The 20,000-nt window shown below is 41.4% G+C and overlaps 1 long non-coding RNA gene and 1 pseudogene across 3 annotated transcripts in view; one reads left to right on the top strand and one right to left on the bottom strand.

Moving 5' to 3' along the window:
• LOC135091449 (uncharacterized) overlaps positions 1–18,707 on the top strand; it is a 155,632-nt gene extending 136,925 nt beyond the window's left edge. For 2 of the 3 annotated variants that reach the window (XR_010262509.1, XR_010262508.1), the window contains exon 5: positions 18,650–18,707. This is a non-coding gene — a long non-coding RNA (uncharacterized LOC135091449). The remainder of the gene's footprint in view (positions 1–18,649) is intronic. The other variant, XR_010262511.1, reaches the window with a different exon arrangement.
• LOC135091448 (zwei Ig domain protein zig-8-like) overlaps positions 6,587–20,000 on the bottom strand; it is a 116,813-nt pseudogene continuing 103,399 nt past the window's right edge.

Here is a 20,000-nt window from a genome sequence, read left to right as displayed (position 1 = left end):
GGAGTAGGAGGAGGAGGAGGAGGAGGAGGAGGAGGAGGAGGAGGACACAGCCAAGGGGAAGAAAAGAAAAAAATTCAGAACACGAAGCATGATAAACTGAGAGAGAGAGAGAGAGAGAGAGAGAGAGAGAGAGAGAGAGAGAGAGAGAGAGAGAGAAGAGAGAAAGAGCAATGTCAAGAGTGTAGTTCAATTCTTTAGCTGTGCATGTCTAGTGTCAAACGGCCCCTTTCTCTCTCTCTCTCTCTCTCTCTCTCTCTCTCTCTCTCTCTCTCTCTCTCTCTCTCTCTCTCTCTCTCTCTCTCTCTCTCTCTCTCTCTCTCTCTCTCAGACCAGAGTCCTCCCTGCCCACCCTGACACCACCTTAATTAAACTGAATATATTTTCCTCCTCCTCCTCCTCCTCCTCCTCCTCCTCCTCCTCCTCCTCCTCCTCCTCCTCCTCCTCCTCCTCCTCCTCCTCCTCCTCACTCTAACTTGAAGCGAAAAGGAAAATGAGTGAAGGTGGCCAGAGTTGCATGAGAGAGAGAGAGAGAGAGAGAGAGAGAGAGAGAGAGAGAGAGAGAGAGAGAGAGAGAGAGAGAGAGAGAGAGTCATATGCTTAAAAAATGAAAGGACCAATAATGAGATGGAAGAGAGTGGGTGGTTTCTATAAAGGCGTGGAGGAGGAGGAGGAAGAAGAGGAAGAGGAAGAAGGAAAGAGGAGGAGGAGGAGGAGGAGGAGGAGGAGGAAATGGAAGAGCCAGTGATGGGATTGAATCTCCTGAAGGTCCTAAAGTGGATGGCCATTTGATTGGACGAGAGAAAAGGTGGAAGGGGAGAGGGGAGTGGGTGAAGCGGGTGGAGGGGGAGGGGGAAGGGGACAGGTGAGTGCTGGCAGGTAAAATGATATCAAAGCTCAGGTGTATTAAAGTGTGTTAGTGCAGAATGGTATGTGTGTGTGTATGCTCTCTCTCTCTCTCTCTCTCTCTCTCTCTCTCTCTCTCTCTCTCTCTCTCTCTCTCTCCTCCCTCCCTCCCTCCCTCCCTCCCTCCCTCCCTCCCCCCTCCCTCCCTCCCTCCCCTTTCCTTTCCCTTTCTCACCAAATTGCTGTCCGTCCCCCCCATTCAATCCATCTATCCATACATACATACATACGTACATACAAACCTTCCCACACACACACACACACACACACACACACACACACACACACACACACACACACACACACACACACACACACACACACACACACACACACACACACACACAATATATACGTACATACAGTCTCACCTGTTCCAAAGTTTACACATTCACACAACAAAAAATGTATACCAGTGTTTCCATCTGCTTTTTTTCCCCTCTCTCTCTCTCTCTCTCTCTCTCTCTCTCTCTCTCTCTCTCTCTCTCTCTCTCTCTCTCTCTCTCTCTCTCTCTCTCTCTCTCTCTCTCTCTCTCTCTCTCTCTCATCCATTCGTTCGTTTATCCATTTTCTCAACATTTCTTTTCTGTCTTTCTTCCAACCATTCATTCAATATTTCCTTTTTCATCCTTCTTTCTCTTTCTTCCTTTCTTCGTTCCATTCTTCCCTCTTTCTTCTTCATCGATTGTCGTCGGCAGGGTCTCTCTCTCTCTCTCTCTCTCTCTCTCTCTCTCTCTCTCTCTCTCTCTCTCTCTCTCTCTCTCTCTCTCTCTCTCTCTCTCTCTCTCTCTCTCTCTCTCTCTCTCTCTACGTGGACAATGCCAAATACAACAAAAACAACATTATTTTCATCAATATATAACATAACGCGTTCATTGGCTTGACCTCTTTCCCCCTCCCCTTCCCCTCCCTAACCCTTTCCCTGCCTTCACTTACCTTAGTCTTTCCCTTCTCTTCCCTTCCATGTCTGTCCCTTTCCCTCCTATTACTTACCTTTCCAAGCCTCCCTATCTTTTCTTTCTTCCTCCCTTCACTTCCCTTCTAACCCTTTCCTTTAGCCTTCCCCTCCCTTTCTTGCCTTGCCTTCCCTTCCTTCCCTTCCCTTCCCTTCCCTTCCCTTCCCTTCCCTTCCCTTCCTTTTCTTGCTTTTCCCGTTCCGTCTTTTTTCTCTCCCTTTTCTTCTCTCCTTCCTCTCCCTTCCCCTCCCTTCCCAACCCTTTCCATTTTTCCTCCCGTATTCCTTCTTCCTTTCTCTTTCCTTCTTCCCTTCCCTTCCTTTCTCTTCCCCTTCCCTCCCAAACTCTCCTTCCTATTTCAACCCTCCTCTGCCCAATCCTTTCTCTCCTTCCATTTCCAAACCTTCCTTTCTCCTCTCCCCCTTCTCTTCCCTACCCTCTCTCCCTTTCCCTTCCCTACCTTCTGTCCGCCCCTGCCCCCCTCTCCACACCCAAAGATGGACTCGTTCAACGACCTCCCCCACCCATAAAATTGGACTCACCCGCTTAGCATCAATCTTGCTTCTCCTCCTCCACTATTACCACCTCCCCTCCTCCTCCTCCTCCTCCTCCTCCTCCTCCTCCTCCTCCTCCTTTCTTTTGCTTGGTATTCACCCCCAACTCTTCTTCCCTGAAAAATATGATAGTGGTAATAATAATGATTACAGCAATGCTACTGCTAGTTTACTATTACCACCACCACCACCACCACTACCACCATGACTACTACTTTTGCTACTACTTTTACTACTGTTTTTATTGTTTCTGCTACAACTGCTACTACTACTACTACGTACAACAGCTACTACTACTATTACTACTACTACTACTGTTAGCGTCCCCACCACCACAATGTCCCCACCACCACAACTTCTACTACTACTAATGATGATATTAATAGTAATAATAATGGTAATAATGACAGCAGCGCAGGTCAAGGCCGCCGCCCCAAGCTGTGACGTCATTCCTCTTGGCGTTTTAACTTTTACCTGCCAGTTATTCATTTTTACTTTTTTTTTTTATGTCTTTCTGTTTTTTTTTACGAATTAGGTTTTCTTTAATACATAACATTGCTTTATATTCTTCTTGTATTTTTTGTATTTTCCATTTCTGAGATTAAAAAAAAAAGGGTTGGAATGGAAGGTGAATTCATATATGTATTTTTTTTTTTTTTTTTTGAGGCAAGAGCATTGTATTCTTTTATTGCAAAAATATACAATGGAACAATTACCACTATGTACACAATATACAGTGAAGTAGAAAACAGTACGTAGGTCTGGAACTATATGGGAAGTAAGATGGCTGAACACACACACACACACACACACACACACACACACACACACACACACACACACACACACACACACACACACACACACACACACACACACACACACACACACACACACACACACTCTCTCTCTCTCTCTCTCTCTCTCTCTCTCTCTCTCTCTCTCTCTCTCTCTCTCTCTCTCTCTCTCTCTCTCTCTCTCTCTCTCTCTCTCTCTCTCTCTCTCTCTCTCTCTCTCTCTAACACACACACACACACACACACACACACACACACACACACACACACACACACACACACACACACACACACACACACACACACACACACACACACAGCAGAAGCCTATACGTACATAGACACATTGAAATACGTACACGCACACACAGTATATGTATAATATGGTATGGTACATAAATTACAGGACATAAACAGTGATTAGCCTAGATGTAAACAACCACAAACACAATAATATGTAGTGACGTTTATATATAGTAGTAATTTTATTATTCCCTTTCTTTACGTCTTCTTCTTCTTCTTCCTCCTCTTCTTTTTCTTTTTCTTCTTCTTCTTCTTCACTTTAACCTAATTTGCGGGTTTCATTCTTACATTTTTCCCTCGCATTGTCTTTTTTTCCACGAACTTTTTTTTTATTGTCTTATTTTTCTTTTTTTTTTTTCTTTTTACATGTGACTGATTCACTTAATTGCTTCTCGTCTCGTTTCTCTTACATCTCTAGTTCATCTTTTCATCTTTTTACTTGTTATTATTTTCAGGTAATTTATCGTGTTTTTTGTTTTTTTTCTATTTTTTCTCAGTTCTTACGTCAGTTCTCCGTTCCCTTTGTTTCATTTTGTGTTGTTGTTTTTTTCTGTTTAATCCATACACGAGGGGACTTCCCTTAATTAAGAGGGATTAGGAGGAGGAAAGTGGGACTGGATATGTATGAGAGTTTTATAGCTGGCTGGCTGGCTCTTGTACACACACACACACACACACACACACACACACACACACACACACACACACACACACACACACACACACACACACACACACACACACACACACACTCTCACTCTCACTCTCTCTCTCTCTCTCTCTCTCTCTCTCTCTCTCTCTCTCTCTCTCTCTCTCTCTCTCTCTCTGTAGTGCTGACAAGGGATGATGTAATAAGAAAAGTTTCCTCACCTCTAAGACAACATTACTTTATGGAAAATTTCGTTCACGTTCATCAAGAAACTTCACTTTGGTGTAATCATCCCTCAGACATTTTCTTCTCCTTCCCTTAACTTGAGAGACGAGGCTGATATGCTGAAGATAATGTTGTTGTTGTTGTTGTTGTTGTTGTTGTTGTTGTTGTTATTGTATTTCTTAATGTGTACGTGTAACGGTATGCTTGTTTTGTTTTGGTTTGTTCTATTTTGTTTTTTGTTAGTTGGGAGATGTTTTTTTTTTTGTGTGTGTGTGTGTGTTTGTTTGTGTGTTTTGTTAGGTAAAATTAAATTATGGTTTTCTCATTATTTTTTTTTAGCTTGTTTTTCGTCTTGGTATTCATGTTTTTTTTCTTTTTTTTCCTTTTTTTTCATAACTTAGTATTTGAACACGTAATAATTTTGGTTAGCGAAATTTTTTTTTTCTCTCATCCATCAGTGTTGTTTTTTACTTGCACCGTTATTTTTCATTAGGGATAATTGGGGCATTTTTTTTTTTAATTGTCGAATAGAATATATTTGTTTCCCCCTGGCTGTATCATTTATGTATTGGCGTGATGTGTCTCTCTGAATTATGTGATTCAACGTATTTTTATGTCAGGAATCATTCTTTCTACATTTTTAGCTTTATTTTTTTTTCAGTTAGTATCATTATTTTCTATTTAGCATTGTATTAGTTTTCATTCTTCCATTGATTATTTTCTATTTGTCATCTTTTATATTGCAGAAACAAAAAAAATAAATAAATAAATAAAATAAACGAAATAAACACTTTGTACCTTCCCTCAACCTGTTTTTTTTTTTTTATTTTATTTTTTATTATTATTTCGGAATGTCACGATTTTTTTCTTTTCATTTTTATCTTATCACAGGAATCCCATTACCTGCCATTACAGTAACTCCAATCATTATCAATTATTTGTTATTTAGTATTATGTCGTATCATACTTTTATATTTTGTTACTTTTTTTTCCCATTCGTCATTGTTTTATATTCCAAAAGCCAAAAAAAAAAAAAAAAAAAAAAAAAAAGAATAAATAAACACTTTGTACATTTCTCAAACTCGTACCAATAATATGCAGCTTTTTATTACGGAATCTCATATATTTTCCCTTTATTTTTATCTTATCACAGCGATCCCATTACTTAACACATCCGTAATTCCCCGCCAGACGGCCGCCGGTTAAAACACGCAATAATCATGCCTACGGCAGGTACACTCAACACACACATTATTACTGCAATGGTTCATCGTGAGCGTGAGTCTCGTCCATCCCCCCACGTGACAGGGATGGGGGGGTGTCTGGGGGGGGAGGGTAAACAGACACTAAAAGCCCTAAAACACATGTAAATCCGTCACGCCCTTGCGCCGCCCGACACTCATTTGTTTGAACGCCGCAACCACCAGTCATTTGTCATTCCCGGCCACCACTGCTGTCCCTCACGCCTTTGGTCTCTTGTTCATCATCGTCATCATCATCATCATCACAATTATTATCATCATTACTATTTTCATGATTGTTGTTATCATCACTTGCTATCATCATTATCATCACTGCATTTTTTTTTCTATCATCATTATAATTATCGTCATCAGTATCTTAATCCTCCTTATCATCATCATCATCATCATCATCATCATCATCATCATCATCATCATTTTTTTTTTCTCGTACATCTCTGTTACCCTCTCTCTCTCTCTCTCTCTCCTTCTCTCTCCTCCTCTCTCTCTCTCTCTCCTCTCTCTCTCTCTCTCTCTCTCTCTCTCTCTCTCTCTCTCTCTCTCTCTCTCTCTCTCTCTCTCTTTTCTCTTTTCTCTGTTACATTCATTTACTTGTTTTGTTTTGTGCGTTTATCCCCACTTCATCTTCTTTCTTCCTTTCTTTACACGTCATTCATTAGTCTTTCTTGTATTTGCCTTTTTATTTTCACATTTCCCGTCTTTCTTTATTCGCTTACTTCAGCAATTTTAATATTTCTTGGTTTTGTGTTTTTTCCCCTCATTTTATCTTCCCCCTTCCTTTCCTTATTCTTTATTCCTTGTTCTTTTCTTTTTTTTTTTTCTTTTTACTCGTATCCTCGCATTTTTATCTCTCGTCCTTTCTTTATTTGCTCATTTTTTGGTTGTTTTCGTACGTCTTTCATACTCACTTTTATCTTCTCTCTTTCTTTCTTTCCTCTCTCTCCCCCTCTCTCGTGTGTTATTTTGTATTGATGTATGTTTATCCTAGTTGTTTTCTTTCTTTCTTTTTCTCTCCTCCTGCTCCTTTCTTTCATTTCTTCTCACGTTTCATCCATTTATTTGTTTTATGTATCGGTGCCTTGCTGTTTCCACCTTCTATCTCTCTTCCTTTTTTTTCCTTCTCCTACATCACCATTTACTTCTTTCTGATATATTGGCTCCTTATCGTTATTTTTCTCTTCCTATTCTTTCTCAATTCATGTTCCAGTTCTTTTCGTTCTGGTATCTATGTTTGTACGCATTTCTGTCTGTCTGCCTGTCTGTCTGTCTGTCTGTTTGTCTGTCTGTCCTCCTTTCCACCACACATATCATATTTCTGTCACTGTTGAGGTGTGGTCGTGGTGGTGATGGTAAGAATGTGGGTGTCTTTGGTGTAGGACTTGAGAATAATGATGGTGGTGGTGAATGGGTGATGTTAGTGGTGGTGGGGGTGATGGTAGTGGTGGTGATGGTGGTGGTACGGTGTATGGGTGGTGATGGTGGTGGTGTTATTGTCCAGGTGATGAAGGTATTGTGGTGAATGTGTGGTTGTGTTAGTGATCTAGGAGTTGTGGTGGTGGTGGTGGTGGTGGTGGTGGTAGTGGTGGTGGTGATGGTGGTGGGTGTCCCAGTAGGGTGGGTTCGTGGTGCTTGTCAATACTACACCGAACGAGACCCCTCTCTCTCTCTCTCTCTCTCTCTCTCTCTCTCTCTCTCTCTCTCTCTCCTCTCTCTCTCTCTCTCTCTCTCTCATTGCCATTCTCCGTGTTCTTTTCAATTTCTCCTCCTATTTTCCATTGTTTCCTTGTATTTTCCTTCTATTTTCTTCCGTTTTAGTATTCCCACCTTTTCTCTTTTTGCATTTTCTCTTTTCCACTTTTCCTTCGCCCAGTTTAAGAAATCATAAATTTTTTTCATTCTTTATATTCATCATTCTCTCCTCTTATCACTTCGTCTTGGTTTATCAGCGACACACTTCTCTATTATCATTTTTTTACTTACGTTTTCTTTTCATTTATCATTCTTTCTCCGTTTCTCATTCTCTCTTTCTTTCTCCTTCTCTCTTATTTCTTTTTTTTTATTTTATTGTAATTTCCGGGGCCTCTCCTTATCACTTTATCTCCCCTTCGTTATCACCGTGTCGTTGTCATCACTTTTATCTTTTATTTTCGCTTTCTTTTGCAATCAGTATTTATTTTTTTTTACCTCTCTCTCTCTCTCCTCTCTCTATTTATCTCCTTTCCCCTCCACATTTATTTTCGCTCCTTTCCCTGTAATAATTGCCACTTTAGTTCCCACTCTTTTACGTGTGAGCTGTTGCTTTTTCTCTTTTCTTTATTTCCCTCCTTTCTTTTATTGTATTTGTTCTTCCTTTCGTTCGACTTTTCTCGGCATTTTTTTCTTCAGGTTTTTTTTTTCTTTTTTTTCGGTTTTTTCCCTTTTCGCTTGTTATTCGTGGTGTTTTTCTTTTTCTTAGTTTTATTTTTTTCATTTTGTCTTTTGTTTTGGTTATTTCGTTCTATTGTTTTCCTTTATTCGTTGAGCTTTCCTTCTTTTTTTCATTTATATTTATCACTAAGCCGATTTCCTTTCTTTTTTTCTTAATATCGGTCAACTTTTTGTTTCTCATTTTCTCTAGTTCTTTTTCTATCCTCGAACTCCACTATTTTCATCTTTCTGTATTTCCTTTTCACTCCTTCTGTTATCTTGTCTTTCCTTTCTACTTTCTACCTTCTGTTTCCACCGTTCGTATCTTTGTTTCTTTATTTTATTACTTTTTCTATTATCTATCTTTCCTTTCCACCTTCACTTAACTTTAATTTCTCTCCATTGTTCATCATTCAACAAACACAACCTTCGGATGTCACTGATTGGTCAAAGTATTAAGATTCCAGCCAATCACTATTCAGCATTCCTTTCCTCCAATCACAAGAGTCCAAGTTCCTGTGACGTCAGAGTTCGCCAATCAGGGCTTGCCACGTCATCCCACGCTCACGTCCACCAATCACGAGTAGCCAGGTCAGGATTCACATATACACACTATGTACACGACAGGGTTATGTGCGTGTGTACGTGTGTGTGTGTACGTAATAATAGAACAACACACACGCACACAGTTAAATATAGGTAATGTGTACGGTGGCTTTCATGTACGTATTTTCATGTGTACGTTTCACCACATCCCCATGTACACGTGCAGTTCCTTGTCTGTGCACGTAAGGGGAGGGGAGGTGGGTGTTAGGATTGGGGGGAGGGAGGTAGAAGAGAGAGAATGAAGATAAGAGGGGAAAGAGTGGATAAGATGAGGAGGAAGAAGAGGAGGAGGAGGATGAAGATAAAAGATGCAAGGCAGAAGAGGAAGGAGAGGGATGAGGGAAGGAGGGCGTGAAAGGAAGAGGAGAGGAGGGCTTAAGATTGAGTGAGATTTGCTTGTAGGAGGAAGAGGAGGAGGAGGAGCATGTGGGAGAGGGGGGCCAGAGTGCCTCCTGAAGCCTCCGCGCCTCCATTCTCGTGCAAGATGGCGGCGGGCTGGTCACCTGGGGAGGGGAAAAGTGTGTTAGCGACTGACTGAGTAATTGACTGACTGAATAATTGACTGCTTGATTGACTTAAGACGCCGCAACAATAGGGTCAAGTTGCACAGAAATAGAAATGATAATGTAAAGTAAAGAGAATCATGAAAGAAATTTTTGTGTCGTTCGTAAAATCACAGAAGATAATTTTAGTGGAGCAGTGAAAATTGCGATAATGATACTTAATGATACTAATAGTGGTAATAAAAAAAAAAAAACGTTAAGATAAGAGCTAAAAGATGAATGAAAAATGAATATGATCAGGTGAACACAAAGATGAACAGTGAAAATATCAGAAGAACCGTCAAAGATATCAATAAAAAAGATGCATAAAAAAAAAATGTGGAACGATGACGAAATATTGAAACTGAACTGTGGAAGCGTAAGAGTGGGAAAAATATTACTGGAATAGAGATATGATTAATGAACCACTGACATTAACCCTTGGAGCAGCGGGAACTTTTATTGAAATCGTGAAAAACTAACAAGCCCCATTGAAGTAATTGCTTATTGTGTAACTTTTGCCTCTTGTTTGAGAATAATGCACCGTTGTGTGTTGATTAATTTACTGTTAAGATGCATTTTTATGTTGTGTTTTTGTAGGTACCTTCATACAGTTGAGAGAGAGAGAGAGAGAGAGAGAGAGAGAGAGAGAGAGAGAGAGAGAGAAGGAGAGAGAGAGAGAGAGAGAGAGAGAGAGAGAGAGAGAATTTTTCATATTCCGTATTCTAGTATAACAATTTACTGATTTTAACTACAGTCTTTATGTTATTTTACTTATGCATTAGTGACAGTCCTTTGTTGTTGATAGTGGTGGTGGTGGTGGTGGTGGTGATGGTGGTGGTGATGGTGGTGGTTGCTGTTGATGCCGCGTCGCGTGGTTATGAATCTGAATAATTGTGAATTTACTCCACCCTTAATCCGCCCGCGGGTCAATCACGGCCATAATTAGTTTACAAATGAAGCACGTGTTTGTGTATAAAGACTGACTGAAACACGGCGCGGTAATTATGCTACTTGCACCACACACACCTGTCACTTGTACCACACTTGTTCCCTGTACCACACACACCTGTCCCTTGCATTCTTCACACACACACACACACACACACACACACACACACACACACACACACACACACACACACACACACACACACACACACACACACACACACACACATCCTGTCTTATTCTGTTATTTCAGTTTTTTTATTTTTCTCGCTAAGCCCATTAATATACATAGCATTCCCTGCGTTACATTTAAGGCATCGTATATTTACGCATTATATCCTATAAGCTACTTTCCCCCCGAAGGTTTTACTGTAAGTTTTTGTTTTTCACTTCTATATAAGTGCGTATATATTTAAAAGCTGCATATGTGTCAAGATTTTTGCCGGCGGAAACTTTTGAAAAATGGAAATTCATCATAAACTTCGCGAAACACATCACGCTTTTACTGAGTGGCGCTGGAAAGGCGACGCGTCACCGTAAAAACACCTTAACTTGAAACCTTTCCCGTGAACCGCGCGTGAATTCCCGGCCCTCCAGGTGAGTAAACGCTTTCCTCTTCCTTCAATCACCTTAACCCTTCTCCCTCCTTCACTATCTCTCCCGCCTCCCAAACGCCTTCCGCCTCTGCCATCATTCTCTTCCTTCCACTCTATTTTCCATTCTCTCTCTCTCTCTCTCTCTCTCTCCCTCTCTCTCTCTCTCTCTCTCTCTCTCTCTCTCTCTCTCTCTCTCTCTCTCTCTCTCTCTCTCTCTCTCTCTCTCCTCCTCCTCTCTCTCTCTCTCTCTCTCCTCTCTCCCTTGTTTTCATAATTCTCCTCTTCCTAGTTCATTTTCCTTCTTCCTTTCTTCCCCGTCATTCCTCTCTCACTTCTCAATGTCTTTACCATGCTTCCTCCTTCAGTCTCTCATCTTCCAAACTTCTTCCCCCGTTTTCCTAATTCTCTTGCTCCTTGTCCATTTTCCTTCCCTCCTCCTTTCTTCCCTTCCTTTCATTCTGCTTCCTCTTCAAAATGTCTCTCCTCATTATCCATTTCAATTTTCTCTTTCTTACTTTCTGTTTCTTTCCTTTCTTTCCTCGTTTTCATTGTTAGTTCACTTTTACCATTGTTTCATTTCTAGTCTTCACGTATTTGTTTTTTTGTTTTTTTTTGTTATTCACCTTTAACAAAATTCTACTCTCTATTCATCTCGTTTTATTCCTCTTTGCTCAGTTCTCGTTCCCTCATTCATACTCTCCCACTTCTCTCATCTTGTGTTCCCTCTTGCATCATTGAGCTGCTCCGACCTTTCTTTCTCCTCGTTTTCAACTGTTTTTCTCCCTCACAATCCTTCCCACCCCTTATCTTTTACTCTCACATTTCTATTCTCCACTCGTCCTTTCTCAAAACACTTTTCCGTTGCTCATTCTTCCTCATCCAGATTTTCATAACAATGCCACCTGTCCCTCATATTTCTCCTCCCCCTCTCCCTTCCCACTACCCATTCATCTCTTCCGACTTGTTTTCTTCTCCGTCCTTCCCTCATTTATGCTTTCATGGGGCTTGGGTGATGGGGAGTAGCCTTGTATCGTAGTTATTTATTTTTTTATTTTTTTATTTTTTTACGTGTCAAGGAGATTGGCCAAGTACGAAGAAATAAAGGACCGTTCAATTTGTTGGTTTCAAAATGGCGCAGTAGAAATAAATGAAGAAAGTTTTGGTCAGTTTAGTTCTAACGCATTGGTGTTTTGATTGTCTTCTTTTTGAAACAGCAGGAAGGGGGACGTGGGGGGAACAAAAGTGGTGCAGTGTATGTAGAGTGGCCAGGCAGTGTGGGAAATACCGAAAAGATGTGATACTGTGTGTTATCCCTGTAGTTCTTTGTAATTATTTTATTCCACACACACACACACACACACACACACACACACACACACACACACACACACACACACACACACACACACACACACACACACACACACACACACACACACACACACACACAGCACTTCCCCTGCTCCGTTCCCCTCAGCGCATCCCTCACCTTCCGTACCTGCAATTACGTGCACGGTGACGCTCTGGGGCTGTGAGTTGGCAGGGGAGCAGGTGTAGCGGCCAGAGTGACGCGGCCCTTCACCAGCTGTACCAGGAGGCGGGAGGGTGGTGACGGGGCCTCGTTCGATCGTCACCACCACACCGTTGCGGCTCCCGGTCGTAACTCACCAGCTGATAGAGAAGGAGAGATAAGGTGTTAGAGAAGGTGTCAGAGAAGAGATGATGATAGGGAAGAGTTTGTGTCAGAGAAAAGATAAGATGTTAGAGAAGAAGTAAGGTAGTAGAGAAGAGCTAAGGTGTTGGAGAAGAAATAAGGTGTTAGATAAGAGAGAAAAGATATTAAAGAAGAGAAAGTATTAGAGAGATAAGGGATTAGATATGAAATAAGGGTGTTAGATAAAGTATTAGAGGAGAGATAAACCGTTAGAGAAAAGATGAGGTTTTAGATAAGAGATAAAGTATTACAGAAAGCGAGATGAGGTTTAGAGAAATATTAATGATAGTAGATAAGAGATAAAGTGTTTAAAGAGATAAGGTATTAAAGAAAAGGTAATAGATATAAAGAGACCTATAACTATCAAACCGTTGCTGCTTCTGTCGTGATGGGAAGATAAAAACAGATAAGGCGTTAAATCACTGGCTCTCAAACTGCCGGTTAATGACGCACTAATCCATCTTGGGGTAGTGCAGACCTACTAAAAGCCACAAATTTCAGAACACATGCCTATCTAGAAAAATTAAGAGGCGCAGTTTGGTGAGTCACGACGCACAATTTTCGAATCGCTGCATTGCATTATAAAAATTGGTATTGTTAAACGTTTCAGTGTATTATTCCTTCTTCGGCATGTTTTTCGGGACGTTATCGCGGCTTTGAAGAGTGTTTTCGTGATTCTAGTGACACTTTAGAGAATTCAGCATCGTTGATAGGAAAAATATGAATGAAAACCCAGGTAATCATTTTTCGTATCGTATTGTGAAACGTGTCTCTACTTTTAATGGGCTTTCCAGAAGTTACCGCGGTTTTCAAGGAAGTTTTAGTGATTCTAGTGACAGTTAAAAAATTCAGCGCCATAAAAAGAAGAAAATTATAATGAAAACTCACGTAATCACCTCCGTAGTGGATTATTAAACCTTTCAAGGAAGTTCAAGGATAATTTCGTGATTCTAGGGACAGTAAGAATACAGCGCCATAAAGAAGAAATAATAATATGAAGACCCGGGTAGTCATATCAATAGCGTATTATTAAACGTCTCTGTCTTATCCCTACTTTTAAACAACCTTTCCAGGAAGATATCGCGACTTTCAATTGTGTTTTCGTGCTTCAGCGATAATTTGAACAGAATTCAGTATCGCCAATACAAAAGATATTCATGAAAATCCAAGCCCATCATCTCTGTGGCCTTTGAAAAATAACCCTGATGAAAAGTCCAAAGTGTTTACGAATACCCGCCATTGTCGTGGACCAAAAATAAGAGAGGTGAGGTGTCAGGAATGGCGCAGGTGTTAGGAAAATAGTTTAAAATAGATAGCAGGTGTGAGGCAGGAAAAAAATGAGAAGCAGGTGTCGGGTAAGAGAGAAAGAAGCGTTAGTAATAAAAAGTGTTAAGGAGAGAGAGAGAGAGAGAGAGAGAGAGAGAGAGAGAGAGAGGAGAGAGAGAGAGAGATGAGAGAGAGAGAGAGAGAGAGAGAGAGAGAGAAATGGCTTGGCTGGTGCTGGGAATAGAGACTAAAAAAAGTAAACGTCAGGAAGATAGACTAATAGTAGCTGTTTGAGAGAGAGAGAGAGAGAGAGAGAGAGATGAGAGGAGAGAGAGAGAGAGAGAGAGAGAGAGAGAGAGAGAGAGAGAGAGAAAGGTAGAGAGAGGTGTCACAAAAGAATAAAAGAAAGAGACCAGGTGTTGGGAGGGAGAAAAAGAGAAAAGGAGAGAGCCTAGTAAAAAGGGACCATCACCCCATTCTGCAGCTCTCCGTGACTCCTGCTGATGTTTGGAAGAGAGAGAAAGAGAACAGGTGTTTGGAAGAGAGAGAAAGAGAAGTGCTGTTCGTCTGTCCTTGTGTGTGTGTGTGTGTGTGTGTGTGTGTGTGTGTTTGGGTAGTGGGTCAGGGTAAAATAGAAAGAGGACAGTGAACGTAAAAAGAGAGAAAGGAGAGGTGATTTAGGCGTGGCTTATTTGCGTGAGAAAGGGAAGAGTGGGTTAAGGGAGAGGGGAAGGGTGAAAGAAGAGCACAGATGTAGGTCAGCTGCCAAGAGAGAGAGAGACAGAGTGAGAAAGAGACTCGGGCATGGATCAGGTGTGGGAGGAGGCAAGGAAAAGAAAGGAGGCAGAAATAGAAGAACAAGTAAAGAAGGAAAGGAAGACAGGTGGAAAAGATTTTACTGCGAGGGGCAAAGACAGGTGAAAGGTGAGAATGGGATAGCGGGAACAGACATGGACAGGTAGCGGGGGTGTGTGGGCGTGTGGTGGTGCGGGGATGGTGAGAGGGAGCAGAAAGGTGGAATTTTTAGCCCAACACAAAACGGTGACGAGTGAATGGGGAGGTGTAGTGGGAAAGTTGCGGACAGGTGGCGAGAAAGGGAGGAAAAAGAAGGATGAGTCGCGGGTGTGGATAGACAGGGATAGACAGGCAGACAGACAGGATGAGAGACTCGTGGCCAAACACCGTGACAGACAGACAGACAGGAACGTGATTATACAAACAGATAACTAGATACACGAAGGAACACATACAGACTTAGTAACATACATACAGCTGCGCCAAAAACAAAAAAATAAAAAAAATAAAAAGAGATGCTGGAAACAGACAAACTCCAACTGATAGACAAGCAAATTCAAACAGTTTAACAGAAAGATTAATAGATAGACTGACTGACTCACTGATAGATACACGGACAGACACACAGATAATCAAACAAAGGAAAGATAAAGGTACATTTAAATACAAGAAGACAGACAACTTCAACATAATAAAGAAGATGAAGCTAATTAAAGGAATATTACTGGCAAAACAGATAACAACTGAGAGAGAGAGAGAGAGAGAGAGAGAGAGAGAGAGAGAGAGAGAGAGAGAGAGAGAGAGAGACGAGTAAATAAAATTGACAGACAGACAGGCAGGCAGACAGACAATCAAACCAACACACAAGTTAACAGACAGACAATTTAGACTTAGCAACAGAGACAGGCAGACAGACAAATAGCCAGTGAGACAAAGACAAGCTGATGGACAGAGCGGCAGACACAGTGGCAGACGAAGAGAGAAATACAGACAGGGAGGGAAACTAGCACAGACAGACATAAACTAGTTAGGCATCAGTTGAGGCAATTTAGAAGCGAACAAAAAAAAACATACTTGAAAGTTACCAAAGGGGAGAGAGAGAGAGAGAGAGAGAGAGAGAGAGAGAGAGAGAGAGAGAGAGAGAGATTTCAGCACAAGGAGCTTTATGTAAAGAACATTAAAGCCAGAATAAGCAGACAAAGAAGATGATCATAAAGAAACACAAACAAAGGATACACACACACACACACACACACACACACACACACACACACACACACACACACACACACACACACACACACACACACACACACACACACACAATGAACCCGTAAACACGCAGTAAATAAAATGCACTACATGCCATTAAGAAGTACAGTGTTAATGAAGCTTAATTGTGCCTCGTTACGGCGTCACGGGGTGGTTAGGGCAGTTGGGAGTCGTTATGGCCTCTGTGTAGCTGCATCATACGGCTGATGTTACCTTATTTCATTTGATGGTCATTTAATTGCGACTGTAGACCGACTGTGTTTGTATAGCATTGTGTTCTGCTCGTGTCGTGTCTGTGTGATTGTTTGTTTGTTTGTGTCATCGTGTTTGTCTAAAAGGAAATGTAAAGGATGTTTGTGAATATATATATATATATATATATATATATATATATATATATATATATATATATATATATATATATATATATATATATATATATATATATACGCACTCGCATATACGTACGTACATACATATAAACGCACATAGCTACATGTGGAATATTGTGTGCAAGTTATGACCAGTACTAAACTTGTATTAAACTTGGCCATGAGGAAACTTACACACACACACACACACACACACACACACACACACACACACACACACACACACACACACACACACACACACACACACACACACACACACACACACACACACACACATATCTACGCACGTACACTTATTAAAGCGACCAAGGTGACCCAAATCCTTGTACGACATCTAGGCACACACACACACACACACACACACACACACACACACACACACACACACACACACACACACACACACACACACACACACACACACACACACACAGACACACACACGCTTGAGTAAACTGCCAAGGTGACTCAAATCCTGCATACGACAACTTGGTACACACACACACACACACACACACACACACACACACACACACACACACACACACACACACACACACACACACACACACACACACACACACACACAGGAAGAGGCCAAGGTGAGGGGAGAGACGGCTGGCGGAGGGAAATCGCGGGACCTTGTGAGGGGAAAGAGGGACTTGTATCACTCCTGTATTGCTCTGGCCTCGTTAGGAAGGCAGTCCGGAAGGCTATTGTTACCTCTCTCTCTCTCTCTCTCTCTCTCTCTCTCTCTCTCTCTCTCTCTCTCTCTCTCTCTCTCTCTCTCTCTCTCTCTCTCTCTCTCGTCTTCGACCCCTCCTTCTTCTCTCCCTTCATTTCCTTCCTCTCTCCCTTCATTTCCTTCCTCCTCCTCCTCCTCCTCCTCCTCCTCCTCCTCCTCCTCCTCCTCCTCCTCCTCCTCCTCCTCTTCCTCCCACTCCTTCACGCTCTTTGGTCTTGGAATCATTTTCTTTTCTCTTTTATGGCCTTTTCTTTATTTCTTATTTTCTATTTCAGTATCTCTCTCTCTCTCTCTCTCTCTCTCTCTCTCTCTCTCTCTCTCTCTCTCTCTCTCTCTCTCTCTCTCTCTCTCTCTCTCTCTCTCTCTCTCTCTCTCTCTCTCTCTCTCGTACGGGAGGGAGTGGCTGAATGGCTAACGTGATGGTGTGGTAATCCTGAATACCTGGGTTCGAATCCCTTCAATACCCCGGTGCTGTAGAGTACAATGGCGGTAGTTCTTTAGCGCCTTCCTGTACTGTAGTGTTGCTTTCCTTATAGTCAGCAATATTCGTCACTTTCCTTATAGTTTTGTTGGTGGTATAAGGTGTGGGGGTTACTTTCATTCTCACTAGGTTATGAATGCAAGTTTTATATATTCTTCACTGTCCTTATTGTCTGCAGGTATTCAATCATTTATAGTTTGCAGGTATTTGTCACTTCCCTTATGATTCTGGTGCTGTTATACGGTTTAAGTTTTGGGGTAATTTTTCTTTCACTTTGCTGGTAATCTGGAGTTATTCATTTGTTTCGATTTCTTTTTTTATTTATTTTTTTCTTATTCTGACAATATTCGTAGCAGGAAATATTTTGAAGCTTGATTTTTTTTTTTTTTCTTTTCTTTTTCCTGTATTGAGAGAGTTCGGTAATGTGGGGGTGGTTTGGAGCTGCCGGCACGTCAGATTGATTGGTGGTGATGATTGAGGGTTGATACTGGTGGTGGTGGTGATTGTGGTGATGGTGGTGATAATGATAATGGTGGTGGTAGTACTGGAGATGATTCTGGTGGTGATGGTGGTTGTGATTGTGATGATGGCGGTGATAATAAAAATAATGGTGGTGGTGATGGTGATGGTGATGGTGATGGTGATGGTCATGTCATGATAGATATTTACTTATCCTAACCCAGTGTAATGTAACCTAACCTCACTTAACTTCATAACCCAGTGCAGTTTAATATAACTTAACCTAACCTAACCTAACCTCACCTAAGCCAATGTAGTCTAATATAAACCTAACTTAACTATTTAACCTCACCAAACGTAACATAACCCAGTGTACTCTAATATAACCTAACATAACTTAACCTCACCTATCCCAATATAGTCGAGCTTAACCTAACCTAACCTCACTTAACCTCACCTAACCTAACCTAACCTAACCTAACCTAACCTAACCTCACCTAACCTCACCTAACCTAACCCAGTTTAGTTTAGCTTAACGTAACCTAATATAACTGAACCTCACCTAACCCAGTGTAGTCTAACTTAACCTAACCTCACCTAACCTAACCTAACTAACCTAACCAACCTAACGTAACCTAACCTAACCTAACCTAACATAACCTAACCTGACCTAACATAATCCAGTCTAGCATAACCTAACCAAACCTACGTTAATGTAACCTAACCGAACCTAACCTAATATAACCTAACCTAGCCTTTCATGTCATTCCAGGTGTGCGGGGCTAATTGGAGCACCTATGAGGGCGCCATGGATCCTAAAAAAAGGTGTGTAGCAGAATAATTACCCTGTTACCCACTCACGCCATCATCATCTGCGCCATCATTGCCCGTCTGTAATGGCCAGAGAGAGAGAGAGAGAGAGAGAGAGAGAGAGAGAGAGAGAGAGAGAGAGAGAGAGAGGGGGGGGGGAGGGGGTGAAATGAAACGGAAAGAAAGAAAAGAAGGAATTTAAACAGAGAGAAAGGAGGAAAAATAAATATACCAAAGAAAGGAAGGAAACAGAACAGAAAAATAAAGAAAGCAACCACAACAAAAAGAAAGAAAGGAAGGAAGGAAGTAAAACATATAGAAGTAAAGAAAATAAGGAAGTAAAACAGAAAAGGAAACGAGAGAGAGAGAGAGAGAGAGAGAGAGAGAGAGAGAGAGAGAGAGAGAGAGAGAGAGAGAAATGAACCAAAAGAGCAAAGAGGTAAGGGAAGGTAAAAGATAGAACCAATGAAAGGAATGAGAGAGAGAGAGAGAGAGAGAGAGAGAGAGAGAGAGAGAGAGAGAGAGAGAGAGAGAGAGAGAGAGAGAGAGAGAGAGAGAGAGAGAGAGAGAAAGCGCTTTATCCTATCTTTTCTTTTCTACTATTCCATTTTCTTGCTTCCATTTCACCCAACATTGCTTCTTCCTTCTTCTCTTCTTCTTCCTCTTCTTCCTTTACCTTTCTCTCCTTTCTCCGCCATTTTCTCTCCAAGTACGCCTCCTTTGTCCCTCCATTTTACCACGCACTTTTCTTTCCTTTCTCCATTACCTTTCTTTTTCCTTTGCTTCCTCGTTTATTTTTTTTTCCTTTCTTAAATTCTCGTTAATCATTATTTTTCCTTTTAATTTTCCATCGTTCAATTAAGTCTCTCTCTCTCTCTCTCTCTCTCTCTCTCTCTCTCTCTCTCTCTCTCTCTCTCTCTCTCTCTCTCTCTCTCTCTCTCTCTCTCTCTCTCTCGTTCCTCTTTCGCATTTTATTTCTTATTCCATCGTTCTTTTTCTCCTCTTGACCTTCCCCTAACAAATCTCATGCGAAGGAGGAGGAGAAGGAGGAGGAGGAGGAGGAGGAGGATGAGAAGAAGAAGAAGAAGAAGAAGAAGAAGAAGAAGAAGAAGAAGAAGAAGAAGATGGTATAGGAGAAGAGATGGAAGAGAAATGTAAGGAACTGAAGTAGTAAATGGTGTGTCTGAGAGAGAGAGAGAGAGAGAGAGAGAGAGAGAGAGAGAGAGAGAGAGAGAGAGAGAGAGAGAGAGAGAGAGATGCCATGGAGAAGAATGAGATGGTGATGGAGAAGGAGTGAGGAGGAGGAAGAGCAG

This window comes from Scylla paramamosain, chromosome 37, assembly GCF_035594125.1.
Source record: "Scylla paramamosain isolate STU-SP2022 chromosome 37, ASM3559412v1, whole genome shotgun sequence".
NCBI classification, from domain to species: Eukaryota; Metazoa; Arthropoda; class Malacostraca; order Decapoda; family Portunidae; genus Scylla; species Scylla paramamosain.
Note: the sequence above shows the minus strand (reverse complement) of the source record. Positions and strands in the feature narration are given on the sequence as shown.